The sequence below is a fragment of the Solanum dulcamara genome, chromosome 9, assembly GCF_947179165.1.
Source record: "Solanum dulcamara chromosome 9, daSolDulc1.2, whole genome shotgun sequence".
NCBI classification, from domain to species: Eukaryota; Viridiplantae; Streptophyta; class Magnoliopsida; order Solanales; family Solanaceae; genus Solanum; species Solanum dulcamara.
Window position 1 is genome coordinate 30993576 of NC_077245.1, and position 20006 is coordinate 31013581.

A 20006-nucleotide genomic window follows, 5' to 3' on the forward strand; every position below is an offset into this window, starting at 1 on the left:
AAGCGGAAAAACCATCAAAAAACTTATTTACATCATATATTGAGGGTGATCTAGGGACATGTCTTAGCCTCCGTCCATACTCATGTTTCGAGGCATCTAGTTGGACATATATTTGAGTCTATGTTATCATAAAACATTTTTTTTCAGATTTCTAATAATGGTTTAGACTCTTTTATGATATTTTCTCTATTATATTTTACCTTATGTATGCTTATGATATGTAAAAGAGGCTTGGTTGGAGTCCTTTGGGGTTTCAATCGTCGTGTTACAACTAGGTCCTAGGGCGGGTCATGATAAACCTGGTATCAAAGCACAAGGTTTTCAAAGTGTCCTAGAGTGTCCAATATGCCGCGTGAAGTAGTGTCTTATTCATGGGTGTGAACCGCGCCACACTTATGAATAGGAGGATATGAGGCATTTTAGGAATTCTCACTTCTTTCATGATCCATATTGTGCTATAGAGATTACGTTAAGACTTCTTCTCCCTAATAGTCTTTCTTTGCGATTTTCAAAAAACAATGGCTCTAAGAAGACCAATATTTCTAAGGGGAGAGAATGTTAATGAAGCCCAAGCTCCCCCAACTCCACAAGACAATGGTCCTCTACCGGACTAAGTGACTAATGTGGAGTTCCAAACCGCTATCACTATGCTAGCCAGAGTAGTGACCAACCGAGGTGTCGTGGCTCGTCCTAATATTCCTACTCCATCCTTAAGAGTTAGGGACTTTGCACGAATGAATCCTCCAGAATTTCATGGCTCAAGGGTCGATGAGGATCCTCAAGAGTTCATTGATGAGGTCTATAAAATAGTGAGTATTATGTAGGTGACTTCGGAAGAAAAAAGGAGTTGGCAGCTTACCAACTCAAAGGTGTAACTCAACTATGGTACACATAATAGAAGTTTAAGAGGGTGGATGACGGTCCTGTCGAATGAGAAGCTTTCAAACATGCTTTTCTTGATCACTTTTTCCCTCTTAAGTTAAGGGAGGCTAAAACGTTGGAGTTTATGAATCTTGGACAAGGCAACATGGGGATGAGGGACTATGCCCTCAATTTTACTAAGCTATCCAAGTATGCTCTGTCATGACCCAACCCCGTAGGCCGCGACTGGGGTCCGTCCTGGACCCCTTTCCACCTAACTATCAAATATAAGAACTATACACACAATAACCCGAGTGGGTAATAATATTTTCATGTATGTGTAGCCTCTTTCATTCGTATCATATCATGAAAGGGTACGTAAGAAGACAAGGCTACCATCACATAGAAACATTCACAACTGATCAAACTCATAAACAACCCACATATACGTGTCTACAGAACTCTAAGAGTATTAACTGTATCATATGGAGGGATAAGGCCCCCGCCGTACCCCTAAATAAACAAACATATATATCAAATGACCAGTATAAAAAGTTAGGCTCCGGAACAGTGGAGCGCTTCCAACATCGCTTAGTGGAAACCCGAAGATGGTGGATCTCCAAAATAAATATCTATACCTGCAGCATAAAATGCAGCCCCCTAAAAAATGGTGGGTCAGTACGATATATGTACTGAGTATATAAAGCATAACATAACACAACTGAGATAACAACTGGAATAGGGGTGAAGGAAACAAGTATGACAGTTAATAGTTCACTATACCTACATCTTATGAAAATAGGGCATGTATATGATCCTCACATATCACTCCCGGCCTATTGGGGGACTCGGTGTTACCATATTATTGTATACGGCATCATACAATCATGTACGATATCATTTTACAAATTACAAGTACATCACTATGTTTTCATATATATGCCTATCTATCATATCCAGCCCTTTAGTGAGGGTCTCGGTGAAAGAGTGGTGTACATATCATACCGCACCCAACCCGTTATGTGACTTGATGCCATTATCATATAGTACAATATATCGAGAAACGCTTGGTCCGATCCATAATTTAAAAATATATCGAGGAACGTACGACTTGATTCATATTTTAAAACACTACCAAGGAACATACGGCCCGATCCATATTTTAAAATAATATCGAGGAACGTAAAGCCCGATTCATATTTTAAAATAATGCCAAGGAACATACGGCTCGATACATAATTTCCCATTATATTATCACCTATATGTCCTGCTGGGGATGCGATGACGAGCATCATAACTTACGCCGTCATCGTATGCTTCATTTTATTGTATACGACATTTTATCCTCATATACTTCATACATATATACATATCCATCTCGGGACTCGGTGACAAATAGTAAAGCTATGCACGACCGCATTCCCAACCCCTTTATGAAACTAAGAGGAATACGGGTTACAGTGTACATGAGTAGAGTAGTGAGAAACCATATGCAACTAAGTTATCATTTGAGACTCAATAAAATAGTCAAGTGAACCATTACCTAATGACCATAGTAGTAATCATCTTAAGTACCTTCTAAATATCGTTAAGAATCATATAAAATGGAGTTTCTGGAATCTTAGACATGTATCGAGTCAAGGTTAATCAACTTACAGAATTAGAGACGTTTGTCATCATAGAGACCTTAGGAATAAGAGCTGATGCATTCAATTATTATTGATCAGATAGGAGACTCGAGGGTAGTTGTTAAACTACTTTAAGAATTCTAACATCAAGTAGTGAATAAATAAGCTTGGTGACACTTTCACAAATACTCATTCATCCACTTCAACTCAAAAGGTCGACGTCGACTATCTATGTATGACTTGGGTTAACTCTGGGCTATTAATAGTTTTTCCTAAATAAGCTTTACTTCATCCATAACTTGCTGGATCCCATCTGGGCCTATCCATTAATTGAAGGAAAAAATACTGTACAAAGATTCACTTTTGTCCCCAATCCCTTCGACAATGATCTCCAGCGGTTAGCTATAAATTGAACTTCCCTGCCTGAGATAATAGGTATGGGAACTCCGTGAAATCTTACTGTCTCCTTGATATATCATCTAGCATAATCCTCAACTGAATGTGTCTTCCTAACTGGAAGAAAATGGGTTGATTATGTCAGCCTATCTACCATAACACATATAAACTCATATTTCCATAGAATGCGAGGTTAGCCTATACTATAAACCACATTAACTGCTTTCTATTTCTGAGTCGGGATTTCCATCTCCTGTAATAGGCTATCAAGATTCTGATGCTCAATTTTTGTTTCAACTATTGTATAATTCCTCTTAATGCAACTTGTAACCCTTTAGGCACGCTATCCTGCGCTTTTACTCAGAGCTCCTCTCTAGTTCTCTTATCACACATCATATTGTAATGCTTACACAACCATGTGTAGGTATTTAGAGAAGTCCAAAAAATGCCTTAGCGTCGCTATACTAGTGTCTTACCTCTTTCAGTCGAGGCCAGGGCTCCACTATGGCTTTTGTCCTTAAGACTGATTATATCTTAATAGTTCTACCTCGAACCATCTTGCACTTTTCTTTAATAGATTCTAAATATGGCAGTCACATTGCTATTACTGACTTCTTTTTATCGAGTAATCACTTGATCTTACTCTTAGTATACCACTGTTCGTAGGCTGCACAATATTCTTGTACAATTTGCATGAAGTGCATTCCATTTTAGTCATTGTCTTTCATGCTCTTGGTTCACTCTACTCTACATATGTCATTGTACTAACACACACTTATAGTCTCTTTTGTCATACTTGTTTTGCTTCCTTCACTTACTCCTAAGTTTTCTGATATTCCAGTATAGGAGAGATTTCTTAACCTTTCTCTTTTGCCACTTATATATCACAATGCCAGTAGCCAGTAACTTTGTTACCAACATCCTGGCCTTTAGTCAAGTGTAGCCTAGCTATCCCTTATAATATCTTTAAGTTCTCATTGTAATTCTCTTATCGTGTTCATCCCATTTGCATGCACCCATCCTTTGATGTCACACTATTCAAGTTCCTTACTAATAATTCTCAATACTATCTCTGGTATTATGGATTCTATCCATTCATTGCTGGCTTTTAGATCTTGTTAACTTATGCCAGTATGGGATCTCACTTGAAGTCACTTCCCCCCTTTAGGGTGTAACCATGTCACTATCTGTTTGTGTTCTACCCTATGCCCTTATTTCAAATTTTCAAATGCTTATGATTCTTTTCTAATACATTTGGTATACTGCACCACATCTATTCCTTCCTTTATATCATCCATACCTTTGGTTGCCCATGAATGAAATCTTAACATAATCGTGAGGTGCTGATCCAGTCTAATTATTGGCACTCTAGTCGCGTATGCACAATACTTCTTTATGCCTCATGATCTTTCATCCTTTTTGTACACCCTATGTTCACTTTGTTAACAGCATATCGAGCTTGCCTCAATAATAGGGCTATCGTAACACCATATTGTTGTACAACCCCTTTAAACTTATAACTATACATTCTCCTTTTGCTCCGTCCTCGTATTCAGTTACTTATGTCTATCTTGGGTTCCTCTGTTAGAACTTCCTTATTATTCCTCCAGCTTATGTCCATTTTTGGTTGTGCGAAAGGAATTCCATATTACTCTTTATTTCCTTGCACTAGCTATCCTTTTCTTCTTCATATAACCTTTATTCGAAACTTTCCTTACAGAACTTGATAAGTCTTCCTTATTTGTTCCATAGCTCGCTTTTCCATTTCACACCTATTTTTATATTCCAATAATATGGACCACATCATACCTTCTAGTTACTTCCTTACTAAGCTTTACTTATTCTCACAATGATCTTTATTATTTTTAGTTGGTATTCTGTTCGCATTCAGTCCCATAGTATAACACTGCTTGTCCTTCTTCACGATCCTTACTATGGGTTACTTACCCTTCTTAGTTAGTCTTATCCTTAATGTCTCACAAGCTGTCTTATTGATATTTCATATCCATCACAGTTCATTTTCCCTTATACTCTTGTCTTAACCATACTGTTACTTCTTTTAACTATAACTCGTCATAGGTTATCACTGTGTATCAATTTAGTCGGTGCCTTAATATATCATTCTATCCAGATTTATCAGTCTTCTCTAAATCATTTTCTTTTGATCATAAGTCTTTTCTAACTTCATTCTACCATATCAGTATCGACCTCCTTCTTTATATTGACATTAATTCAACAATTAACTCATTTCTCGAGTTCATCCATACTCGTAGTTTAGTCAAATCTCATAATTATTATAGGCAAGGCGCACTACAACCTTGTATCTCCTTCTCCTTTTATTTCTAGGAAAATTTGGGCATAGTTTCCTCTGTATTTCTTACTATCTCAACACCAGCACGTACAAAATGCCAACAATGCCTCACAGGCCAACATATATATTCACATCATATCATATCACAGCCACACAGGTGCCTATAATTAACATTATGAAAATAGACTTCCCTCGTATGTCCACTCGAACTGTACCTGTTGCACTTTCTTGTATACTTTTCCTTTAACAATTCAACTTTATATGCCAATCGCATGTCAACACCCTACCTAACATATCACCTTCGTGTCTTTACTTACTTGCGTGCCTCGTAACTTCCAATATCGCCAGTTACTTTCTTCTATCGATGTTGTCCTCCTGTTAAAATCACAGGTTAGTATGAGAAATTTCACCCCTATGACTCGGCTCTATCGCATGATCTTAGATCTGAAAAAATGTAACATCCTAAATGTCTTATAGCCTCCTGTTTATAGATGTGGTGCACAACACACTAATAGAAACAACTCTACTAGACACAATCTGTAGACATTCCAAGGATAAAGTGCTCTGATACCACTTCTGTCATAATCCAACCCCATAGGCCGCTACTAGGGTCCGACCTGGACCCCCGTACACCTAACTGTCAAATATAAGAAATATACACACGAGAACCCAAGTGGGTAATAACATTTTCATGTACGTGTAGCCTCTTTATTCGTATCATATCATGAAAGGGCATGCAAGCCGATAAGGCTGCCATCACATAAAAATATTCAAAACTGAACAAACTCACAAACAACCCACATACACATGTCTACAGACCTCTAAGAGTATTAACTGTATCATATGGTGGGACAGGGCCCCTACCATACCCCTGAATAAACAAACATATATATCAAATGACTAGTATCAAAAGTTAGGCTCCAGAATAGTGGAGCGCTTCCAACATCGCTGAGTGGAAACTCAAAGCTGTTGGATCTCCAAAATAAACATCTGTACCTGTGGGTATGAAATGCATCCCCCGGAGAATGGGGGGTCAGTACGATATATGTACTGAGTATATAAAGTATAACATAACACAACTGAGATAACAACTAGAATAGGGGTGCATGACACAAGTATGACAGTTAATAGTTCACTATACCTGCATCTTATGAAAAGAGGGCATGTATATCATCCTGACATATCACTCTCGGCCCGCTAGGAGACTTGGTGTTACCATATCATCTTATACAACATCATACCATCGTGTACGACATCATTTCACACATTACAAGTAGGCCTATCTATTATATCTGACCCTTTAGTGAGGGTCTTAGTGAAAAAGTGGTGTACATGTCGTACCACACCCGGCCCACTATAGTACGGTGCCACTATCATATAGTAAAATATATTGAGGAATGTTTGGCCTGATCCATAATTTAAAATTATGATGAGAAACGTATGGCCCGATCTATATTTTAAAACACTGTCGAGGAATGTATGACCCGATCCATATTTTAAAATAATACCGAGGAATGTACGACTCGATCCATAATTTCCCATTATATTATCACCTATATGTCTATCCCGGGATGAGGTGACGAGCATCATCACATATGGTGTCATCTTATGCTTCAGTTCATCGTATATGGCAATTCATCCTTATATACTTCATACATATATATATATAGCTAGCCTGGGACTTAGTGAACGAATAGTAAAGCTAGGCACGACCGCATTTCCGTCTCTCTTATGAGACTTGTAAGAAGATGGGTTATAGTGTGCATGAGTAGAGTAGTGAGAAACCATATGCAGCTAAGTCATCATTTAAGACTCAATAAAATAGTCAAGTGAACTGTCACCTGAAGACCAGAGTAGTAATCGTCTTAAGTACATTATAAATATCGTTAAAAATTATATCAAATGAAGTTTTAGGAATCATAGACATGTATCGAGGCAAGGTTAATCAACTTACAAAATTAGAGACGTTTGTCATCAAAGAGACCTTAGGAATAGGAGCTGATGCATTCAATTATTATTCATCAGATAGGAGACTCGACGGTATTAGTTCAACTACTTTAAGAATTCTAACATCAAGTAGTGAATAAAAGTCACTAGTCATAATCAGAGCTTATCTCCACCTCATATCATATACCATTTCATTTATTCTTACGACAATCCAAAAGGAAGAAGAGACAGGCTTTGCATATACTACTGTTCATGATCTAGAAGACTTAAAAGGCAATAACTCAACTATTACAGGAGTCTTAACATAACAAAGTGAATAAAGTCTATGAATTACACTTGGAGCTTCATGAATGGAATCATCCCCATATTTCATATATAAACCATTCATAACTTATACCTAAGACATGCCAAAAGAAAAGATGAATAGCTCTACATACCTGTTATGAGTTACTCGCATCCAAGCTCACTTCGTTACTTCTTTAACCTATTTAATACGGAAGTAATACTAGGGTTAGTGACCTTCGACTTTCCAACTTTCAATTCTACCACCAACTACCCATAGGAACCAATTACTTATTCTCCTTTCTCAACTAGTCTATTAATTAGTTAGAAGTTAATGGAATTTGGGCAGCATCTCCTCTATAACTTTTCCTATTCGAACATTCAATTTAACCCCCAAACCTTAGCAGCCAACCAAAAACAACAAATAATCAGCTCATATACAATTAAAATATGGAAACATTACGCAATACAAGCTTCCAACATCTCCCTTAATACTACGATACCCATATAGGGTTTTTAGTTGCTATTTCATAAAACCTCTAACCGTACAGAATGGAGGGTCATGTGGCTAAAACCATCAGAACCCAAGACTTATTTATACCATGGTAAATACCTGCAACACACAATAAAAACACCTGCAAGTGCAGCACAAAAACTACAACACCCTACTCGACTTCGATTTAACTATAACGACCTTAGTTTAGTTTGTTTTTAACGCCAAGCATCCTTGTGCAATTTTTATACTTTCAGCCACATATAAGACGTATAATATAATCCATGTACACAACATAAACTCCAGATACCCTTACCTTACCCGAAATTGGCCAAAGCTTGCCAGAATTTACCTCGGAAGTTCTTCCAGCGCGACTAAAACATTGTGGCTATTTATTGTCCACTTGGTGCTACTAAAAACCTTAAATTTAAATTATTAACACCCTAATAACATGTCCAAATCCATACCAAAATGTGGGAGAAGAGAACCAAACCATGCCTTGCTAAAACTTATCTCGGAAGTTCTCTTAACATGCTGAAATTTAGCGGACTGCTTGTATCACTTCCTTTCTGCCCCAAAATGAAATTTTACGTTATCAAACACCGCTATATCACCTTAGTATATCTTAAATAATTAATTCACGAAACAAAATTGGTCCTTACCTTGGTAGCCCCTCAAACCCGCAAGTCTCTCTCTCTAGTCTCTAAGTTCTCTTTTTTTTTGTTCCTTGTTTTGGATAAAGAATGAATCTAAGAGTCATTTAACATACGTATATATGTTGCCTTAGGAGGTGAAATGTGTCATCCTCTAAGGGTGACACATGTTAGGTCCTCATTGGGCCACCTCAATCATGCACCGACCCCTAGGCTGCCACGTGGAAGTGAGGTCCCCCCCAAGCAGGTAGGTGGGTCACCTCCTTGCTTCAGCTGCTGCCACATGGACCCTCCTCCTAATTCTATATGGCACACTCTCCTTTCTTCCATGTGTCATCCTTTTATCTCCCTTGTGGGTTTGTAATCTCGTCTTATCTTAGGAATTCGTGTAATCCCTGCTACCAAAGCTTGGTATGTACTCAAGTAGCTTAAGTATGTAAGACTTCTAGGTTACATAGGTAAGTCGAGTCCTATGACTCATTATTTGGCCTCCAACTTCTTCCGACTTCTCACGACCCTATTTCTAATCTCCCCTATTGTGGGGTATCATATTCTCCCTTTCTTAGAGTTGTTTGATAGTGTCGTAGATTATCCATCTCACATGATAACTTCTAAGAAGCTTAAGAGACATTCCGAGCTCAAGAGTGTGGGGAGTAATATGCTCCTTCAATGGTTGTGGATCAACGTGTCCAAATGAGTAAATTCATATTAGGGGTGTCTGACCTTGTTACTAAGGAATGTCACATCGCTATGCTTGTTAAGGAGATGGACATATCTTGGCTTATGACTTTTTCCAAATAAATTGAAGGGGAAAAGCTCAAAGAAATGAGGATGAGGGATTCTAATAAGGCTCGGTATAAAGGTGAGTTCTCCAATGCAAGGACCATTGGTAGCAATGGACGCACTCATCAAGGCCAAAGCTCGGGGAAGAAATTTGCTAAGGATAGGGTGCCATACCCTAAAGTTCAACGTGAAGAAGGTGCAAATGCTAGTAACCCTTCTATTCCAAGGTGTGCAAAGTGTGGAAAGCGTCATGGAAGAAGGTGCCTAATGGAAATAGATGTTTGCTATAGATGTGGAAAGATGGGCCATAAGCGATCCGAGTGCCCTCTTTTAGCCAACAAGGATGGAGGTGGTCATCTAATAGGAGGCCAAATGCAACAAGGCGCGCAAGATCAACCTAAAGGTAGCCAATGCAACAATCAATTCTATGTTCTTCATTCTAGAAAAGAGGTCGATGAGGCTCCCAATGTGGTCATGGGTATGTTACGAGTCTTTAACTTTGATGTATATATATTGGTTGATCCGGGTTCCAACTTTTCTTTTATCACTCCTTATATTGCTATAAGGTTTGATGTGTGCCCCGAAGTGTTAATAGAACCTTTCTCGATTTGTACTCCTATTGGTGGTCCAGTATTAGCCAAGAGAGCTTATAGAAATTATCCCGTATGGGTCTTGCACAAAGTCATTCTATGTGACCTTGTTGAACTTGATATGACTGACTTTGACATTATTCTTAGTATGGATTAGTTACATGCCGCTTACACATCTATATGTTATAGGAAATGTGTGGTTAAGTTTTACTTCCCTAATGAGCCTATTTTTGAATGGAAAGGTAATGATTCAGTGGTTAAGGCTCGATTCATCTCATGCATTAAGGCCTGGAAAATAATTTCTAGAGGGTGCATTTATCATATTGTGTGAGTTAGGGACATTGACTCCAAAACTACTACTCTTGAGTTGGTCCCTAAAGTTAATGAGTTCTTTGATGTGTTTCCCAATGATTTGCCTATGTTTCTCTCTTCCCTGATACCCAACCTATCTCTATTCCTCCTTACCGTATGGCTCCGGTGGAACTTAAGGAGTTGAAAAAATAATTGAAGGATTTATTGGATAAGGGTTTTATAAGACCGAGTATTTCACCATGGGGTGCTCCCGTGTTATTTGTTAGGAAGAAGGATGGGTCACACCGAATGTGTATAGACTACCGATAATTGAATAAGGTCACCATAAAGAACAAATATCCAATCCAAAATATAGATGACTTGTTTGATCAATTACAAGGAGCAAGCTATTTTTACAAGATAGACCTCCGTTCTGGATATCATCAATTGAGGGTAAAGGAGTGTGACATTCCCAAAATGGCCTTTCGCAAAAGGTATGGTCATTTTGAATTTGTAGTAATGTCATTTGGGTTGACAAATGCTCCCCCTATATTAATGGATTTGATGAATCGCATTTTCAAGGCATATTTGGACATATTTCTAGTGGTGTTTATTAATGATATCTTCATTTACTCTCGAAATGAGGAAGATCATATGGGTCACTTGAGGATTGTATTGCAAACGTTGAGGAAAAAGGAATTATTCATTCAATTTAGTAAATGAGAATTTTGCTAAGAGAGGTTGCATTTCTTGGCCATGTGGTGTCCAGTGATGGGACTAAAGTAGATCCAAAGAAAATAGAGGAAGTTAAAAATTGACCTAGACCATTATCTCCTTTAGACATTAGGAGATCTTTAGGCTTAGCCGGATACTACAGAAGGTTTGTTGAAGGGTTCTCATCTATTGCTTTGCCTTGAACTAAGTTGACACAAAAGAAGGCAAAATTTCAATGGTTAGAAGAATATGAGAAAAGGTTAAAAATATTGAAAGATCGTCTTACGTCTTCTTCTATTTTGACATTGCCCGAAGGTTTAAATGGGTTTGTTGTTTATTGTGATGCTTCATGTGTTGGTTTGGGTTGTGTCTTGATGCAACATGGTAAGTTTATAGCCTATTCCTCTAGGTAACTTAAAGTACATGAAAGAAACTACCCAACCCACGATCTTGAACTTGCGGCGGTTGTGTTTGCATTGAAAATTTGGTGCCACTATCTTTATAGGGTGCATGTTGATGTGTTTACCGACAACGGAAGCTTGCAATATGTGTTTAGTCAAAAAGACTTAATCCTTAGGCAAAGGAGGTGGCTTAAACTCCTAAAAGACTATGACATGAGCCTATTTGACCATCCGGGTAAGGCAAATGTTGTAGCCAATGCTCTTAGTTGATTGTCTATAGGTAGTGTTGCACATGTTGAAGAAGGTAAAAGGGAATTGGTCAAATAAGTCCATAGATTGGCACGTTTAGGTGTGCGTTTGGTTGATTCCAATGAAGTAGGAGTTCTTATACATAATGGTTCAGAATCGCCCCTTGCGGCAGACGTCAAGGCAAAACAAGACAATGATCCAATTTTTGTCGAATTGAAGAAGTCGGTTGCCAAAAATTCCGTTGAGGCTTTCTCCCTAGGAGAAGATGGGGTATTGCATTACTAAGGTCGATTGTGTGTTCCAAATGTTGATGTAATAAGAGAGTTGATATTGAATGAGGCCCATAGTTCTCAATATTTAATTCATCCGGGATCTACCAAGATGTATCATTACTTTAGGGAAGTGTATTGGTGGAATGTCAAGAAGAGTACATAGCGTAGTTCATGGCTAAGTGTCCTAATTGCCAACAAGTGAAAGTTAAACATCAAAGGATGGGAGGTTTACCTCAAGAAATCGAAATTCCTACATGGAAGTGGGAAGATGTGAACATGGACTTTATCAAGGGTTTTCCTCGTACTAGAAGACAACATGATTCTATTTGGGTCATTGTGAACCGAATGACCAAATCGGCGTATTTTCTACTAGTCAAAACTTCTTATGGTGCCAAAACTATGCTAAGTTGTATATTTGTGAACTTGTGAAACTTCATGGTGTTTGTTTTTCAATTATATCAGATAGAGGTACTCAATTTAGTTTACATTTTTGGAAGTTATTTCAAAAAGGTCTTGGCACTAAAGTCAAGTTAAGTACCGCTTTTCATCCTCAAACCGATGGGCAAGTCGAGAGAACAATTCAAACCTCGGAGGATATATTAAGGTAATGTGTGTTTGACCTTAGAGGAAGTTGGGATGATCATTTACCATTGATTGAGTTTGCTTACAATAATAGTTATCACTCTAACATCCAAATGGCTCCTTTTGAATCCTTGTATGGGAGAAGATGTAGGTCTCCGGTAGAATGGTTTGAAGTTGGTGAGATGGCGTTGATTGGTCAAAATAAGATGACCATTAAGAATAAGTACCCACTACCTAGAATAGATGACTTGTTTGATCAATTGCAAGGGGTAAGTAACTTTTGCAAGATCGACCTTCGGTCCGGCTATCACCAACTATGGGTGAGGGAGTGTGACATTCCCAAAACAGCCTTCCGAACAAGGTATGGTCACTTTGATTTTGAGGTGATGAGTGTTGGGTTAACGAATGCACGTGTTCAAACCTTACCTTGATACTTTTTTGGTAGTCTTCATTAATGATATTTTGATTTACTCTTAGAGTAAGGAAGAACAAAACAAATCACTTGAGAGTTATGCTTCAAACGTTGAGGGATAGGAAATTATTTGCAAAATTTAGTAAGTGTGGATTTTGGTTAAAGGAGGTGGCATTTCTTGGTCACGTAGTGTCCAGTGATGGAATTAAAGTTGATCCTAAGAAAACAGAGGCAGTCAAAAATTGGCCTAGACCATTATCTCCTTCAGACATTAGGAGCTTCTTGGGTCTAGCCTGGTACTATAGAAGGTTCATCAAAGGTTTTTCTTCCATCTCATCTCCTATGAAAAAATTGACCTAGAAGAAATCCAAATTCATATGGACAGATGAGTGTGAGAAGAGTTTCTAGACCTTAAAAGATCGACTTGCCTCCGCTCCTATTTTGACTCTCCCAAAAGGATTAGAAGGGTTTATAGTTTATTGTGATGCTTCAAAGATTGGTTTAGGTTGTGTCTTAATGCAAAATGGCAAGGTCATAGCCTATGATTCTAGGCAATTAAAGGTGCTTGAGCATAACTACCCTACCTATAACCTTGAATTGGCGGCCGTTGTTTTTGCTCTAAAGATTTGGAGGCATTACCTCTATGTGGTGAATGTGGATGTGTATACTAATCATAAAAGTCTTCAATATGTATTCACCCAAAAGGAACTTAATCTAAGGCAAAGAAGGTGGCTAGAACTCTTTAAGAACTATGACATGAGTGTGCACTATTATCCGAGTAAAGTCAATGCGGTTGCTGATACACTTAGTAGAGTATCTATAGAGAGTGTGGCCCATGTGGATGAAAGAAAGAGGAAGTTAGTGAAAGATGTTCACCGGTTGGCTAGATTAGGGGTGAAGTTGTGTGGTATTAATGATGGTGGTATGGTTGTTCAAAATAGGTCTGAATCCTCTTTGGTGGTGGATTTTAAATCAAAGGAAGATCTTGACCGGAAGTTTATCGAGTTAAAGAAGTTGGTAAAGGAAAAGAAGATAGAGGTCTTTTCCCAAGAGGTAGATGGGGTGCTATACTACCAAGGTCGGATATGTGTTCTAGATGTTGATGTCCTAAGGAGTTTGTGTGTTGGAGTTTAAAGGATATTGGGATGATCATCTACCGCTCATCGAGTTTGCCTATAATAATAGTTACAACTCAAGTATTGAGATGACGCTGTTTGAGGCTTTGTATAGAAGATGATGTAGATCACCGGTTGGTTGGTTCGAAGTAGGCGAGATGACCTTATTGGGCCCCAATTTGGTAGTTCATGCTTTAGAGATGGTGAAGATCATTAGAGAAAGGTTGAAGATGGATCAAAGATGTCAAAAGTCGTATTTCGATACTAGAAGAAGGGATCTTGAGTTTAATGTGGACGATTGGGTGTATCTAAAGGTTTCACCCATGAAGAGTGTGGTTCGATTTGGTAAAAAGGGGAAATTGAGCCCTAGATATGTAGGGCCTTATAGAATTGTGAGACGTGTTGGCAAGGTTGTATATGAGTTGGAATTATCATTGGAAATGACCATGGTTCATCCGGTGTTTCATGTGTCTATATTGAAAAAAAGTGTGGGTGATCCTAGTTCAATTTTACCTATGGGAGTAGTGAATATTGAAGAAAACTTGACCTATGAAGAAGTTCTTGTTGAAATTTTGGACCGGCAAGTTAAGAGATTGAGGAACAAAGAAGTTGCATCTGTTAAACTCCTTTGGAGGAATCAACAAATATAAAGTGCAATATGGGAAGCGGAAGAGGATATGATTAAGCGATACTCTTATCTTTTTTCCTCTACCCAAACCTAAGGTATTAAGTTGTCCTTGCTCAATTACTTGAAATCTTTGCATCTCAACTTTTCTTGTTATATTCTTGCAAAATTATGAAATATGTTTCAAACGATGTTTTAAATTACACTATTGCATTAATGATGGGCTGTTGATTTACACACTACTCTACTCAAGCTAAGTCTTTTCTCACTCGAGGACGAATATTCCCAAGGGAGAGATAATGTAACATCCCCTAAAAATGTTATATACGATGTTTCAATTCTCGCTAAAAAAAGTGATACAACCTCTATATTTTTGACATAACGTTTCATAGGATTGTCCACATTAGGTGATTCAAATTTTTGAGTAACCAAAATATCATTACCTACAACTTTTGTGAATATCGTATTTTAAGTTTTGGAGGTTTAGTAGGTCAAATAAATTAATTGTTGTAAGACAGGATGCTGTGATGGAATAGAGTATTTATAGAAGAAAAATCATATCTCACTGTAAGTTCTCCAAATTGGTTGATTCTTGAATGAAAAAAAATTAGACTTCCATATCTACAACTCTTAAATAACACACAATCCTAATAAGGAATTTATTTTGTTCAAACGCAGCTCCGAAAAAGAGTATTCTGTTAAAGAGAACTCATCTCACCTACCATGGAACGATCTAGAACCCTTTGACATCATCAATGACATCAAAATTCTCAATTGAACTTTCAAGATTATCCTTTATAATTATTTTTATTTATTGTTAGGTCCCTCTTCTACACCTATAAATACCCACCTTATTTCTTTATTTTATTCATCAAGCTTTCTCAAGCAACTCTTCTCTCTATACACTTCTTTAATCATTGTCAAATATAGTTTTAGTTCTTAGTAGTGAAAAAATACTATTCCGGTGATTCATATACGCCAGCGTAGTACACAAAAAATTCCAGCGAGGAGAAAAGCTAAGACTTAAGAGTGTTCATTAAGTCCTTCGGTTCTGACTAAAGCTTCGGATTCTAGGTATGTAAGGCTTTAATGGAAGTATTCCTTCCACTCTTATGCCTACAGTATTTTAATTATATGATAAATTATGTTTATTTCTTTAAGTTTTACTGTAAGTTATATGTGGGTATTTATCCATGGGTTCTTTCACTCATTTAGTGATTATTTGTCTATTTTGATGCAACATTATTTTATATGTATGAATTGATGGTTTGCAAGTAATTTCTCTATTTATCTTTTTAAAGGTCGTTGGAATTCATGATGGGTTGTTTAAAGCATAATTTTTAATTAATGGATTTTAAAGTATTTATGCATATTTATTTACATACATGTTTGCAAGTTGAAGTGATTTGAACCCACCTAGTTTTACTATATTTTCAATAAAGTTTGACTTGAAAGCTTTGACTCCAAATGAATATTTAAGAAAGCAATGTCTATAATAAAAAGGGAGTCTTATGAAATGAAAGAATGATGAAATGATATGAAGGATGGATTCTTTATGCAATAAGGACATTTTTTGCATATTTGAATTACCAAATGTTTTAATGAGCTATTCTACTGAATATGATATTTGAATTTTCAAGCTATATGCTATGACTATTTTGAAGTATTAAACTATTCTGTGGAGTTGACTTAGCACCGAATGGGTCATTGAGGTGGGATTTGGTATGAGAATCCTAGTAGCAACCCCTTGTCTCATTAACTATGTGCCAACATAGGAGACCTTGTAGGCTTAGGCTAATGGATCCATGAAAGCTCTTAAAGTTAAAGTTAAAGAAATGAATGAAGTTGACAGAGTTCTACCTGGCAAGTAGTCTTTCCGACCAACGTAGGGGGTTATGTTGGATTCTATGTAATAGCTCGCATGGTCTTAAATGTCGGTTATGGTCATTTTCCCACAAAATAAATGTTTTAAAGGATATCTATATGATTTATTATGAATGCATTATATTATATTCCATATTACATAAATGTTTTAATGTTTCCTCAATGTTCATGCATCTTTACATACTTAGTAAATTCAAAGTACTAACACACATTCTTTTGACTACATGGTATCACCATGTAGGGACCAGTGCTCCTCCTCATTCTCCTCCACGTGGCTAGTTGAGATTCCGTTGAAGACTAATTTTGGTGAGTTCCCATGTTCTGGGAACAATACTCCTTTATCTTTCTAGCTTATGATATATTGAGATATTTTACTATGGCATTTCTTCTATTATGATTAAGGGTTAGCTAGGGAATTGTCTTAGCCCCGTTAAATCTAAAAGTTAGGTATTGTTGGACATATGTAAGTTGAAGATTTACTATTATTATTTCCGCTTGTTTATTTATCATCATTACCTATGAAAGGCTAAAAGAATGCTAAGAAGCTTGTTTGAGGTACTTTCGGGTTTCTCATTCGCCATGTCACGTCTAGGCCCTAGGCTTGGGTCGTGACAACAAGTGAACACAAGAATTATTTCAATTACTCGCGACACATGAGAAGCAAATGATTCTGGATGGATCAAGTTATTCTCCTATCAAGAAGAAAGGAGGCATTTTTCACACTCACCATCTAATGAATAAAGAGTCACTATTAGAGTCAAAATATTGTCACAAAATCACAATTCCAAAAATTGCCCGTCATAAAAATTATGGGGGGTGGGGTATACTCATTTACGATTTATAATGCTTGACTTAATCTATTAGTACCAAATAAGTCACAATCTCCCATTAAGGCTCTAAAAAGGACAACAATGCCACAATTACTCAGAGTTCACCATGACAACAACAATTGGTTACTCAGACTTCGCTATGGGCAACAATAACCAATTACTCACACTTCACCAAGGACAATCCCAATTCTCACTAGACATGGGTACTCCGACTTTCTCTGCTTAAAGGAATGCAATGGTTATTCAGACTTCACCATGTAGACTAGAAGAACAACCACTCAATAATGACGATTTTCCCTTAAGAAATTCATTGCTTTATGTATCATTGGGAAACGACACATAACAAAATCATTACAAAAAGACTAACAAAAGAAACACCAAACTAATATAAAATAGAAAATAAGAAATGACTTATCCAACACAATATGGTAAAGCATCACAAGGGCAAAACTCTATAAAAATAAAGGCCCGACAGCGCACAAAAATAATCCAAATCCACAATGTCAAATTTAAGCATAAAATAAAAACATCAACCAAAAACACCCTAAGAGAGAAGTATCCCCGACTAAAATAGTATTGTTTTCTCATATTACAAACATGAAAATCATAATAAGAATATGAGGGGCTCCTTGGACTGTATCACTCGTTGTCCTCACTATCCTTAGTATCATAATCATCATCATTAGACCACACCATCGGTACATCTGCACTCTTATCTGGTCTCGATAAAGGAAATTTCTCATTTTCTTTCAAGACCTTCATCAACCCTTTCACACCTTTCCACATTCGGGTAAATTTTTATCTCTTTTCCTCTCTTGGTTTGTTGTTTTATCATGGGAGCTACTCAACTCAGCTTGCCATTTGGAAAGATCAGTGTATGTCTTCTCCAATATCGATAGATGAGCTTTTTACTTTATTTGATCCTCCAAATAAACATCAAACTCCTTTTGTGGGATGAAAGAATAAGGTCCCCCAAATGTCTCATCGGGTCCTTGGGGAAGCTTTTTCACAAAATCTCGGACCACCCTCAACTCTTCAGCAAATGACTCAAATGTCCCCACCATCGATGGTCTAATAGAACTCTCCTCAACACTCACCAAGTACCCAGAATCCATGTTCCGCTTCTTGCTTCTAATGGCAGTCCCTTCACCTCATTGTTTCAAAGAAAAAATTGGGATTCTCGGGCTTACCCTAATATCTTTTAGTGATGCCCCAACTTAAACCCACATGCATATCTCCATGATCAGAGATGGAAACATCAGTAGGGGGTTGTCGTGGAGTTTGAACTCTTGGAGATCATTGAGTATCAAGTGGGCAACATTCAATGGGATGGCATAAAGTATGCATGCAACTGTTTTGTGCCCTCAAAACTAGAATGTTACTAGTGTTCCCATTAAAGGACACTTGGCTACAAACAATCGACATCTAATTACTAACCTCGGCCAAAAACTCGGTGGGTGTGCTCCTAGTTTTTAAAATGGCCCCAGGCACATTCTTTCCCGAGGATAACTTTGAGTCTAACCAACTGCCCGTTCACCAATATTTTGTCATTAAGTCATCAGTATTATGAATTTTCAACCCATATACTTCACTTATTGCTTCTAGCCCATAGTTAACCACTTTTCCTCAAATAGTCATCACCTTGATAGACATGTTTGTCACCATGAGGTTAGCATAAAATTCCCTCACCCATTGCTCATTTTCCTTGCAAGGATCGTGCAAAGCATATGCATGTAGTGGTCTCTAGTCTTTTATAGAATCCTATAAGAGTTTCAACAAATTTTTCAACTGCAATCCCCCTCTTGAGAAACAATTTCTTCCTCATTAAGTTCCAGTAGTAGATGTTTTGACTTCAAGGAGAACAAAATTGATTTTTTTCATATTCTTCATCTACTTCCACTTCATCAGAAAGATAATTTGCCTTTTTTGACTTTTTAGAAAATCTAAAAATATCATAATACAATGAAAATGTAAGAAACATGTGTTAAACAGTGCAATGCTACTGATTGAAGTCAAAGAAATAAGTTAAGAAATACTTTGAGACAAAACTTTCCAATATAAACATTTTTGAAACCTACAGATAGGTAGAAAATGGTCTTTGATGTCAGGATAACAACCAGAGGTCCACTTAAGAGGACGTTAGTTTAGCGACATTGTGCCACATAAGTTGGAACTCCGAAAGCGAGGGGAGGCCGCTTGAGTGATGATCTCTTTAGAGTTTATAGGTCCGCTTTTATGGCCTTTCGTCACCAATTTACACAACTAACTTTCGCACCCTATTGTGAACACAACAATGAATCCACACGAGTTCGACTACAACAACAATCTAAAATATTTCAAACCCTTTAAAATTTCATGACAAAACCTCTACCAATCGGTTCTGATTTATCATCAACATTTTATCAAACATTTAGTGGGCACCCTATTTTTCAACTTCTTTGAAAATAAATGGTAGTCAATACTTCCCTACTTCACAAATTCAAATATGCATACCCTAACACTCAAATTTTGAAAATTCAATCAAATAAATATTTTCAATAATTGAACTTCTTCACCCAAACAATACCCAAATTTATGTAACGCAAGATGAGGACAAAAATGAAGTTACCATAACAAGAGAGAGAGAGAGAGAGAGTAGAAGAACATACCGAATTTTGCATTCAATATGGAGATTAACGAATTTAGAA